General features: G+C 41.1%; 1 long non-coding RNA gene across 13 annotated transcripts in view; it reads right to left on the minus strand.

Moving 5' to 3' along the window:
• Positions 1 to 12,610, minus strand: part of LOC140696136 (uncharacterized) — a 330,303-nt gene that overhangs the window by 109,658 nt on the left and 208,035 nt on the right. Inside the window, exon 4 of one of the 13 annotated variants that reach the window (XR_012072214.1) lies at positions 7,436 to 7,513. The exons of the other annotated variants lie outside the window; for them this stretch is intronic. This is a non-coding gene — a long non-coding RNA (uncharacterized lncRNA). The remainder of the gene's footprint in view (positions 1 to 7,435; positions 7,514 to 12,610) is intronic. 13 annotated transcript variants of the gene reach the window in all.

A 12,610-nucleotide genomic window follows, 5' to 3' on the forward strand; every position in this document is an offset into this window, starting at 1 on the left:
AAAGCCTGGCATGCTCCCATTTGGTTGGCTAGGAAGTCGAGTATGGCCCCATTATATCCATAGAGAGAGGAGAAATGAGCTGTGTGCTGCTGGATCAAAGCCCGAGAGGAATCGTCAACCCGGGGTCACTCCTCCGGCACTGATCCTAAACGAGGCTCACCACATGAATAATCTCTTTATTGTACCTCTGGAAACTGATGTGCCAGCACAGAGGGAGCCTGGGCTTGTCTTGTATCCAGGCTTCCCAGCTGGCAGTCATGGTAACTGCACACGTGTCTGATTTCCCTGTCTCACTAGACCTGGCTGTCTATGGGATGGATGAAGGTGGGGTGAGAAGGATAAATAATCAGGGTTTCTCTGTTATCACCAATTTTGGTAGCAGATATCCCTCAGTTGGCACAGTTGTTGTGTGGGCTGCTACTTGTCCACATTTCCAGAAAACCAGGTGAAATGTTGGATTTTGATGTGCATCTTTTGGATGCAGAGAACTGGTCACACATAGAACCCTTTAATACAGCAGGTTTTTGGCACTGCCTTGGAGACTTACGTCACTGTTTCCTAGACATCGATAGTGGAAGATCAAGATGGAACGAAGGCCCCTGATGCTGCGTTAATTTTAAGAATTGTGGGCTCATATTATATTTAAAGGATGGGGAATCCCTCATTCATTCACAAATTTAATGCAATAAATTGACAGATAGAATGATGGTTAATTTTATCTGTCAATTTGGCTAGGCCACAGTATGCAGATATTTGATCAAACATTACTCTAGATATTTTTATGAAGGTATTTTTAGATGAGATTAATATTTAAATCAGTACTTTGAGTAAAGCAGATTACCCTCCTTCATGTAGGTGGGCCTTGTCTAATCAATTGAAGACCTTAAGGAAAAAGACTACCCCTTCCCAAAGCAGAGAGAAATCTGCCAGCAGGTTGCCTTTGGACTGGAGCTTCACCAACAGCTTTTCCCTGGGTCTCTAGCCTGCCAGCCTACTCTTCAGATTTTAGACTTGTCAGCCACCACAATGGCATAAGCTGGTTCCTTAAAACCAATCAATCATGCACACATGTGTGCTCTCTCTTTCCATCATATTGGTTCTACTTCTCTGGAGAACCCTGACAGGGAGAGACAGACAGACAGACAAAGCCTGCTACTCAGCACTCATTGAAGAAGCCCATGAGAAACATTTCATCTCGTCTTTAGAACAGGCCTCAGCATCGGGTACTGACGTTAGTCTAATGTAACAGACAAGAAGCTGGAGTTAGAAAAGGTAAAGCCCTTGCCCAAGGTCTTACCCAAGGCTAGTGCAGACTTGCATTCTCACTATGGGGTTTGTGCCTCCACATTTTAAGCTCACTCTTCTACAGTGTCCCCTTGTCTTTGAGGGTCCCAACACATCTTCAGCTCTCATTCATTCCCCTGACCACCCTGCTTGCTCTCTCCACAGGCTTTCAGAACAACTCCGTTCATACCGTGGGCATTCTTCCCAGTTGCAACTCTGGCCTGGAGTCTGTTCACACAGCCTGGTGCTAATAGAGATCCCAGAAGCTCCTGGCTTCACTGACAACATCAGAGGCAAAAGAATGCAAAACAGAAGCAGGGAACACTCTTCAAAGGAAAATGGGCTCCTTTCTTGAGTAGACCTTGCTTGACCCCTTGAGCAAGGGCAGAATGTGGGAATATGGCTATGAGAGACAGAACAGAGGAGCCCCAAGCCACCACGGAAACATAGGCATGTGTTATACCAGAACATTGTTACATTTCTCCTCACCACCCCCCCTTCAAATTCTTGCAAGTCTTCTGCACTAGTTTGTTTAGTCATTCATTTACATACTCATTTGATCAATATTTTTTGAACATGCATAATTATCAAACACCACACTTGATGCTGGAGAGAAAACGGAGAATAAGATAACCCTTTGTACTAGTTGCTAGAGTCTATTTCCCTGATGGAAAAGACAGGCCAACAGCCAGGCAATTCCGAAACATGGTTACAGGTGCTGTGGAAGAAGTAAATGTGCGATGAAAGCTCAGGAAGGACACAGAAGCAAACACCATCTGATCAGTCAGGGAAGGATTTCTGGAGGAGGTGACATGTTAGCCAAGCCCTGAGAAAATAATGGGAATTCTTTAGTAATGGGGACGGGAATGGGAATGGAAAGAATTGTTTTTTGGATGAAGAGAAAAGGCTGAGGCTGTGCTAAGATTGGAGGGCTGGATTTAAGAGTGCCCATGATGGCTGCAAATAATACAGTCATTCACTGTGACTTAGATAGCAGGAGAGGGTGGCATGGGGTGAGGATCAGGAGATGAAGCGGGGGGGGGGTATTGCCTGAAGGCAGATGCTGTAACAAAGCTGGGTTAAAGAAAGCAATAAGGTGAAGAGAGGGGAGATGATGGAAAGCCTGAGCAGGGCACCACCCACTTTTCTCACCCGCGGCTGCTGGGTGAGGCCGGGCTCTGTCCCTCTCTAATGGGCATCTTGTGTTCTGGGGCGCACACTCCTCCCCATCAAAGGACAAGAGCCCTGCCCTGTGTACCTCTTGGATAATGATAGGGAGCAAATCAATAGCAACAGGGAAATGACAGTGCAATCTCGACCCCTTTCCTTTCAGGTCTCCACCTCAGGATGGAGATACTAACCCATGTCCCCACATTCTGGGAGGTTTTATTCCAGAAGCCAAGAGGTTCTTTCTCTGACAGTGTTTCCCACAGTCTGGAAGATAACCTCTGACTCTTTAACCCACTGAGCAAGGCCAGTGGCCTCTTCTGTTCATTCTGCTCATGAACCCCATCCTCTGGCCGTACAGAATTCCAAACCTGGTATGCCAATATCAAAACAAAGTGAACAAACAAAATAAAATGATACCCTCTCCTTGTCTGTAAGTTTGATCCCCTCAGCAATGCAAGGTTAATTGAGAAGACTTGAGCTTGGATATGATTTTCGGCATCTATGCTTTTGCATAGATGGGAAGGTTTTTCCCGCTGCCCAAACTTCCCCTTTCAAACATTTTCCTGAGTCCACCTGCACTTATTTTCAGGCCTTTCTCCTTGGGAAGGCTTTTCTGAAACGTGGTGCAGTCAGAGTTGGGATCCCTCCTCTATACGTCCACGGCAAACTGCATCTTCAATATCATTTTAACCTCTACAACTTGTTTCTTGCACTCAGAGTAAAAAATGGTCACATGCGTTTTATATCTTTAATTAATCTCTCAGGGTCCCATTTGCTTCATTGCTGTGTATCACTCCATTATTTCATTATTATACGGTAACAATTTTGTAGAAAACCCTCTCCCAAAAAACTGTTAAAGATAAACAAGCAACAAACAAAACCTGGGCTTATAAAATCCAGAGTCAAGCCAGTTTAACTTGTAAAATAAAGTAAGAGGAGTGGCATCAAATGCAAACATTTTTGCCATTTCTTTTAAAGCTGCCAAATCTATCCCTCCGGAAGTCTCTAAGCCCCACTCTGACATGCCACGCTGGCTCGTTCTTCCACAAAGCCTCCCTTGTCCAATCGCTGTGCCACCTGCTATGACTCTTCAAGGGAGGACATGCTCACATCCTCTGAACTAAGCTGGGCTAAGGGTCCCACGGTTGAGCTCTTCGTTTGAAAGCCCTCACGTTCAGTTCTTTCGAGCACATACCCAGCCTTTCTCAGGTTATCAGCTGCATGTAAAAATTCCGATCAAACTGATTATGGAATCTGACCTGTCACCAACTTAGAATCCCTGTGCCCTTCTCTTCCTGGGAATCAACTTAAAAGGTTGGCAGATTTTTCATGCATGTGGGATTGGATTGTTCTTCCTCTGTATGATGAAGTTCCAAGAGATGTGCCTTTAGTTTCTACCTCCCTTTTGGGAGATTCTAACCTCAGTGACTCAAGAGTGACTGACCTTTCCTGAAACCCATCAAGTGATTCCAATGTATCTATGTGTGCATCTGTAGCTGCAAGGTACCCTACTATGCTCATGCCCCCTTTAAAGAGAGACTACGCTTGATGAATTGACAGTGGATTCCTGGCAGGTACCTTACTTAGGAAGAGAAAGAAAAACAAAAATAATCTCTGGCATGTATCCTGTCACAATTAAATTTATGATTCTGTATTGCAGTTATCTGGTTTCTAGTGCCACTAGACTGTGGAACTGTATCTCATGGACAGCCATGAAGCATTACTTCTCATTTCTATTCATTCTCACAGTTTCTAATCTAGATCCTGAAGCAGAGTTGGACTCCAGTCATTTACTTCTTATTTAATGAAAGGAAGAAGAACGAATGAACGCATTGACTTCCTCCTAGAGTCCTTTCTGGGTACCTATTCAAAATGAGAAAGATCCTTTACATGTGGCTACTAGAATTATATTTCTGAAAAAGACATTTGAGTCTTTTTGGACTTTAATAAGCCCACTTTCATGTTACCTGGATTCCTGGTTGTCTTCTATTGAGAAGCAATAAACCCAGAATTGTCTAATAACAATGCAAATGGAAGTACTATGTGAAATATGAAAAGACCTCTACGAAGTCCCAGGATGGAAAGACCCACCATGAAGCTGAAGTTTCGTCTTTGATAACACCAGATATAAGCGATACCCAAACATCTCACACGTATGTACCTGCTTGTCAACAAGTGGGTTCATGTGAACATGGTGTCCACTGGGTTCTGCTGCCAACTCACTGGATGCCCTTGAATAAATCTCCCTCTCTTTGGGCCTCAGTCTCCCCTTCTCCACCAACCAGGGGCATGGATATATTATCTCCATGCTCACTTGGAAAACTATATCCCTGTTTACTCAATTCCTTGACGTTCTTCTGTGCTACATGCTTATAAATAGGGGTGACATCATTCCGGCTCACGGGTCCCTACCTTCACCATTTACCCTCAGGTGACATCTTGGCCAGGGAAGACTTACCAACATACGCTAGCGTGTTGTATCCCCAGAGACATGCAGTCATCTGACAGCGGGTACTTGGAGTTTTCAAATTTCTGAATCGCAGCTATTTACTGCCCCCTGGTGGTTCAACCAGGCTTCTGCAGATGCCCAAAGAGAGTCTCTCTCTGAAAGGTAGACGCCACTCTTTTCCTATTGGAAGGCTTAATGAACAAAACACGCCGCATGCCGACACAATGCCTGCTACCGAATAGCGGTTGAATAAATGCACGTTCACTTGTCCCTTCCAAAAGAAACTGGCTTCAGACTGTTGTGTTTAGAAGATCCTTTAAAAATATTATAGTTGTAGAACAAGAATTTAGAGCATATAATAATTTTTTAAAAGTGGTAAATAATGGATATTTATTAAATAATACCAGGAAATTAAAACTGATTAAGGCAGAGAGGCAAAGTAATTCTGAAAAAAAGAAAGAGTATTCATATATTCATTCCTTTTTTATTCATAGTTCATGGAGGTGATAGGAATAAGGAAAGTTTAACACTTACTAGCTTCTATACATCCCAGGTTTTATAAGTTTTATTACATTTGATGCACAGAAAAACCTCATGATGTAGGAATTGGTAGCCTCATTCTACACAGGAGGGAACTGAGGCTCAGAGAGGTAAATAACTATCTGAATGCCCACTATTAACACATGGCCAGCATCTAAAATTTAATCTAAGTCTGTGCTGCTCCAAACCATGGTTTCCCCAATACATCACCCAGGCTCCTACAGGTTTTACCATTATTTCATCCTTCTATTGCATTCACAGATGGAGAAACTGTGACTCAGAGAGAGATGCTACACCAGCGGTGCGCTGATCAGGATTTAACAACCGGCTCAGGGTGCTGGTGGTGTCAGTCTAGTTTATACAGTATTTGCTAATTTATGTGGTCTATTTTATTCAATGTGGAGTTGGGAAGAAAAGTGCACCATCAAGCACATCACTGGTCTCATGTCTTACGGAGACATCTCACAGTCTGTGTTGAGTACCAGTGTGTCCCAGGCTGAGGTGAACAAGTCCCTGGGTCCAACGCCAGCCCGGCTCTGCTCTCTGGTCTGGACCATACAACCGGAGAAGTGCTCATGTCACCCCACTAATGGTCTCCCCCACTGGCCGTGTTGTTCTCCGATTCCTCCCTATTCCTACTGACCCTGGTTTCCTGAGAGGAGGAGATTAATTACCAAGGTGAAGTAGCAAGACAGTCATGAGGTTGAAATGAGTGGCCATCAATCTGGAGGGATACCCATCAGTGCAGAGAAGAGATGCCCGCCCTCACCGTGTGGCTCCAGTCAGCCCCAGCCAGATAACTGCAATATATGCTTTACCCCAGTGGACTGTATGCTCCGTGGAAGCAGAATTTTGTTCTGTCTTTATTATACGTTGCATCCCCAGCACAGAGAACAATGGACGGCTCCACTCTAGACACTGAATCATGCTTGTTGAATAACTCTATCTCTAGCCATTCTGTTGAAAATTCACCATAAGGTGAATTCCTTACTACGCTGTGATGTTGCATAGATCAACTGAACTCCCTAGAAAGCAGTTTTTCTATCTTTAAAAATGAAGACAATACTAGCTACTCTGAGGGTGTGTTGTAGAATTGAAGTAATACACTGCATATCAGGTGCTAGGTCCACAATCAACAATCGACAAAGAGCAATTGTTGTTGTTGTTATTATTATTATTCAGACTTAAAATTTTTTAAGATCCCCATAACATAAAGGAGGGTCTCTGAGAAAAGTAGATACTCATCATAATACCTTATATACATTGGGTGGAAAATTTTTCATCCTGTATCTCAGTCGATACCCATAACCTCTCTCTAGTATGGTAGGGATCAAATATTCCTTTACAGACGAAAAAAATGAGACCTGAACAATTAGTAGCTTCTTGGATTTTTTTCTACCAAAACGCTTCTCTGCTTGGATAACTCTTCTGCAGCGAGCTTTAAAGCAAGCTTGACTGTCCTGTTCTCCGTGAAGGACTACCTGTTTCCCCCTCTCCGTGTGGAGTGGCCATTTCCCTCTCCATGCTCCGCTTGCTCGGGGATAACTCTATCTGACACAGTATCTCTCAGTTGTCATTCATTCTTCCATTTATTTAAAACCTTTTTACTGACTATCTCCTAAGTGTTAGGAATTCTGCTCAGTTTTAAGATTTTGGCAGGCAAGACAGGTAAGACTTCTCACCCAAGAGCTTAGATCTAACAAAGGAGATAGACAATCAGATAACTGTAAACATGACATATATATTAAAAACCAAGTGGCTGGAGTCAAGATAGTAAAGGGTAGCTTGAGATTAGATTGATTTTTTTGTTTAAGCAGAGGCAACATAACATCATACATGATCTTGCATGTCATAGTAAAGATTTCACGTTTCTATTCTAGGAACAATAGGAACCCCAGAAAGGATGTAAGAAGAAGAATGACTTGACCAGAATTTAATTTTAAAAGATAAGTGTCTCTAATTTTTAAGAGAATGTGGCTACTTCCACACTACCTGAAAGCAAAGAATGCATTCCGTACTGCTGTAGCATCTCCTAAGGTGGCTGCATACATTGGGCACTTAGGGTTGTTGCTGAAATAAGGAATGAAAATAATAACGACTAAGATTTATTAGCCCTACAGTAGGCACATATATACATGTTCTATAATCCTGTCAATGACCCACTAAAATAGCTATTGTTACGTCAATTGAAAGATTAGAAGACTAGAATACAGAGATGCTATCACTTGGTACCGTGGGTAGCTGGATAAGCCAGAGTTCAAACCTGGTCCAGAATACCCTTCAGGGTCTGCACTCTCCCCACAACAACATGCCCTGACTCATGTTATACCATGTGGCCTCTATGAAAGTTGCTCAACTGTGTAGACTCTGAGTAAGTGAGAGCTCTTGGCTAGTATCCTGTCTCTCCCAGTTTTCTTGGCACTGGAGGTCATCCTCATCTGATACTTCTGACGCCGTACCACTCTACATGCTCAGTCACCCATCGGTCCTACCATCACATCTCCCTCCAGACCCAGTGGATGGATAGCCTTCTTCTCATAATCAGATCCAACACCAGCCCCTAGTGCCTGACCATTACTCACTCTCCCTGGCTCCCAGTCCACTCACTTCTCAGCCAGCCTGGGTCTAACAGCATTGGATCTTCATTTCCCGTATCCAGCCATCAGAAACAACTTACTTCAGGCTCCTAGAAGGTGACTCCCCATATGCAGAGTGAAATGTATCTTATAGGATTTTTCCCTTTGCTTTCTTTTTCTTTCCAGCTTTGAGATGTAGTTATTTTGACACACTTACACGTTACAAAGTGATTACCACCATAATGTTAACTAACACCTCCATCATATTACACAATTATTATTTCTTTTTTGTGGTGAGAACATTTAAGATCTACTCTCTTAGAAGCTTTAAAGTATATAATACAGTATTATTAACCATAATCACCATGCAGTACATTAGATTCCCAGAACTCATTCATCTTATAATTAGGAGGGTGTACACTTCGATCAAACTCTTTCAATTTCTCCCACATCCAGTCCCTGGAAACTACTCTGTTTCTATGAATTTTGCTTTTTTTAGATTCCACGTAAAAGTAACCCCCATATAGTATTAATCCTATAGTGTTTTGAACTCAACGTTTTCTATGATGTTCTATAAGCTCACATATTAATGATTGCTTTGGCTTCTGGTAAGAGAAAGCCAAAACCACATGTCACAGATAAATCAGGGATTTTGTTATTCATCTATAACAATAAATCCAGAGGTCAGCAATCCTGTTCCAGACACCAGTAGGAACCCAGGCCCCTACTGTCTTTTCCCCTCAACCCTACCTTAGCGTGTGTTTGCTACCAAAATGGTTGAACCACTTCCAGTAACACAGTCATGGTCTAGACAAGAAGAGGAAGGGCATTAATAAAAGGTATGTGCTGGCTGAGTGAACTCCTTTTAAAAACCATTCTCCAAAACTCTACCGACAGCTCTGCTTACGTCTGACTGGCTGGACCCTAGTCACGTGGCCACTTCCAGTTAGCGTTTTCTCGTTGGGTTATTGATACTGTCATACCAAAGCCATTTACTGAATGTCAAGGTCTTCCCTCTATGTTCTCTCATTTAGCCCTCGGAACAGGCCTTTTAAGAATAGGATGAATTGCGGTACAAAGTCACTTTTTACATGACTTTGGAGATCTCTATAATCCCCTCTGCAGGAAACTGGTGTACATTTTCTGGATGCATAGACTTTGTCAGTCACTTTCTGCTTGTTTTCTGAATGCACATCCCCACTGAAGCCTAATATGTGTAGATATCACTTGTTATTTGCATTTTCCAGATAATGCAACTTAGGCTTATTGGGTAAAGTCACTTGGTTAAGGGCACAGGGCTCATATACGGTGTTTCCAGGATTCCAAACCAGGTCAGCCTGACTCTGAAGCTCATGGACTTTTCCGTTCTGATATGTTGCCACGTCCGAGACTGTCTAGCTAAGGAGAAAGGACAACCCTGAGGCATGCCAGAATCATTTCTCACCAGCATCCCCGCAGGCCCCACGCTGACTAATACATGCCTACACACATCTTATATCACTGTTTCCCATTAGCTCCTGCCTCCACGATTTCCCCAGAACTGTTCCAAAGATCCCAAAGGACTGACAATGTCATTGATGTAGACAAACTGGGAGCAAGTTAAAGGAGGGCAAAGCAATGGATGGGAATATTGAGCCAGTGTGAAAAATTAACCTTCCAAACAATTTTCAGTTGGCGCAAAGTGATTTTTCCTTAGGCATTTTTTTTCCTCTTCCAATTTTGTAATTCATGTTTATTTTCAGTAAAATTCAGCCCATCTGTATCTGATTCATTCACACTTAATTCATCAGCAGATGGCTCTGTCAGAGAAAAAGATTCCCGTGTGCCTCTAGCATTTTACTGTGGAATAGGGGTCTGTCTGGAACGCCAGGGCAAGGTGGCCTGCGAGAATCCCGCAGAAAGCAGGTGAGGTGGTTTCACACCCCAGCCCCTCCAATATGCACAGCCCTCTGTTGTGTTCTCTTTGTTTTAGGCAGCTCTGGTGGTCTTCTCAATTATTTTGTAATTGGGCTTACGCACAAATCTTTCCCGCTCTGCTGACTCCATTTTGTCTGTCCATAAACACGCTCACATTCCTTTCATTGTCAAACATGAAACAGACACGTCATGTCACCCCCAAACAAAAAGATCACAAACCACAATGCCCTTTCCCACCTCCACTCATCCTGAAACACATTTCCACACCAGCTTCTCAGAAGCCTGCTTTCGACACCTCTACTTTATTTCTCGTTCCTCCATCATGTACATCTGCATCCTGGACCAGGCTGAGACCTTCTAATGAAAGTCACCATTGTATTGCCAAGTCCAATGATTGTGTTCTGTTGCTATTTGATTAATGTCTCTGTTGCATTTGGAGCTGTTGACAGTTCCCTCCTACCTCACTCTCCGCTGTGTTGGTTTCCTTCCATCCCTTCTCTTCTCTGTCTTCCCTTCTGTTTGGTCTACGTCTCCATCCTTCCTTATTCATAACAAATGTATGCAATTTGGGGCCCAAGTCTTGACTGAAAGTTCTAAAGCCAGAATGTCTGAGTTCAAAGCCTGCTGTGCTGTTTCCCAATGTGTGACCTTGGGCATGTTTCTTAAGCCTCTCTACGCCTCAGTTTCCTCAACTGAAAATTAGGGGAAATTATAGTTCTTACTTAATAGAGCTGAAAAAGGATTAAATATTTATTACTCACATTTTTCAAACAGCACCTAGTATCACAAATACTCAATAGAGTTTAACTGATAGGACCAGTACTAAACACATTCTAATGATCTGTAAATCCTTATAGAATAAGGATTGATGATAAGTAGGAATGCATTCTAATACAATCATTGTGATTATTCTAAAATGATGTTGGAAGCATATTCTACTCTATAAAAGATTATGTCCAAGCATATAGATGTAAGAAAGTCTATATATATATATATATATATATATATATACACATCTAGGATAGAAACTAAGGTTAAATTGTTGCCTAATAATACAATAAAGGGAAAGATAATGGAAAAATATATAATGTACTAACACTAATTACAAGGAAGCTGACGTGCTCATATAAATATTACTTAAAATAGGCTTTAAGACAAAGAGTATTACCAGAGGACTGTAGATGTATCCCTTAATGATAAAAGGATCCATTCACTGGAAAAACAAGAACGCATCTGTTGGTATGCACCAAATTAAAGGAAGCAATAAACAAATCCACAACCAGATTTGAGAACTTTAACTCTCTTCTCATAGCATTAAAAACAAACAAGCAAATTCAAAAACTAGACCAAAAAAATCACTAAGGCTATAAAACATTTTAACACTGTCAGTCACCACTGTTCTGACATTTACAGCAAGCTATATCCAACAATTGCATAATTCACATTCTCTTTAACTTCATTTGGAATCTTCACCAAGATAGACAACATGCTGGGTCATATAAAGTCCCAATAAACTAGAAAAAAAATTGTTTTCTTACTGAATTTATTTACTGACCTCAATAAAATTAAATCTGAACATTAGAAAAATAAGATAACTAACACTATATCTTACACACAGAAATTAAACAGCACACATATACATAACTTATGGGCCAACAGAAAAGTAATGAGGAAAGCAAGAAATTATTATCAACTAAAGGATATAGAAAAAACACATGTTAAACCTGTCAGAATGCATTTCAAGCAATGCTTAGTAAAAATAGTTTAAATGCTTATATGAGAAAATAAAAAAGCTTTAGAATTAATAACTTAAATTTTCACCTTAAGAAGATGAACAAATGAACCCAAAATTAGTAAATGGAAGGAAACATAGAATTAAGATCAGAAGCCAATAGAATAGGAAAACAATAGAGAAAATTAATAAAGACAAATGTAGGTCTTTAGAAAATTATAAAACATTGATGGGTCTCTAACAAGAATTACTAAGAAAAAGACAGAAACATAAAATTCTCCTTATCATATCAGAGAAGACATCACTAAATATTCTACACGTATCACAAACATAGTAAGATGATATTATTAACAATTTAATTTAAATAAATTTGACAACTTAGATGAAATGGGAAAAAAATTTTAAAAAAAACTTTAAAAAACGAATGCAAGAAGAAATACAATATCTAAGTAGCTCTATCTTTTAAAGCCATAGTTTTCAAAGTCTGGCCCCCATGCAGGGATTATCAAAATTATGTAGTTCTGTATTAAAATCAAAATTCTAGTAAACAATGCTGCTATGAACATGGGGTGCATGTATCTTTTCAAACTGGAGTTTTCTCCAGATACACGCCCAGGAGTGGGACTGTGGGATCATATAGTAGGTCTATTTTTAGTTTTTTCAGGAATTTCCATACTGTTTTCCATAATGGCTGCACCAAATTACATTCCCACCAACAGTGTAGAAGGGTTCCCCTTTCTCCACACCCTCCCCAGCATTTATCTTTTTGGACTTTCTTTTTAATGAAATACTACTCAGTTATAAAAAAGGATAAAATAATGCCATTTGCAGCAACATAGATGGATCTAGAGATTATCCTACTAACTGAAGTAACTCAGAGAAAGACAAATATCATATGATATCACTTTTATGTGAAATCTAAAAACACGCCACAAATGAACT

The sequence above is a fragment of the Vicugna pacos genome, chromosome 4 (genome assembly GCF_048564905.1).
Source record: "Vicugna pacos chromosome 4, VicPac4, whole genome shotgun sequence".
NCBI classification, from domain to species: Eukaryota; Metazoa; Chordata; class Mammalia; order Artiodactyla; family Camelidae; genus Vicugna; species Vicugna pacos.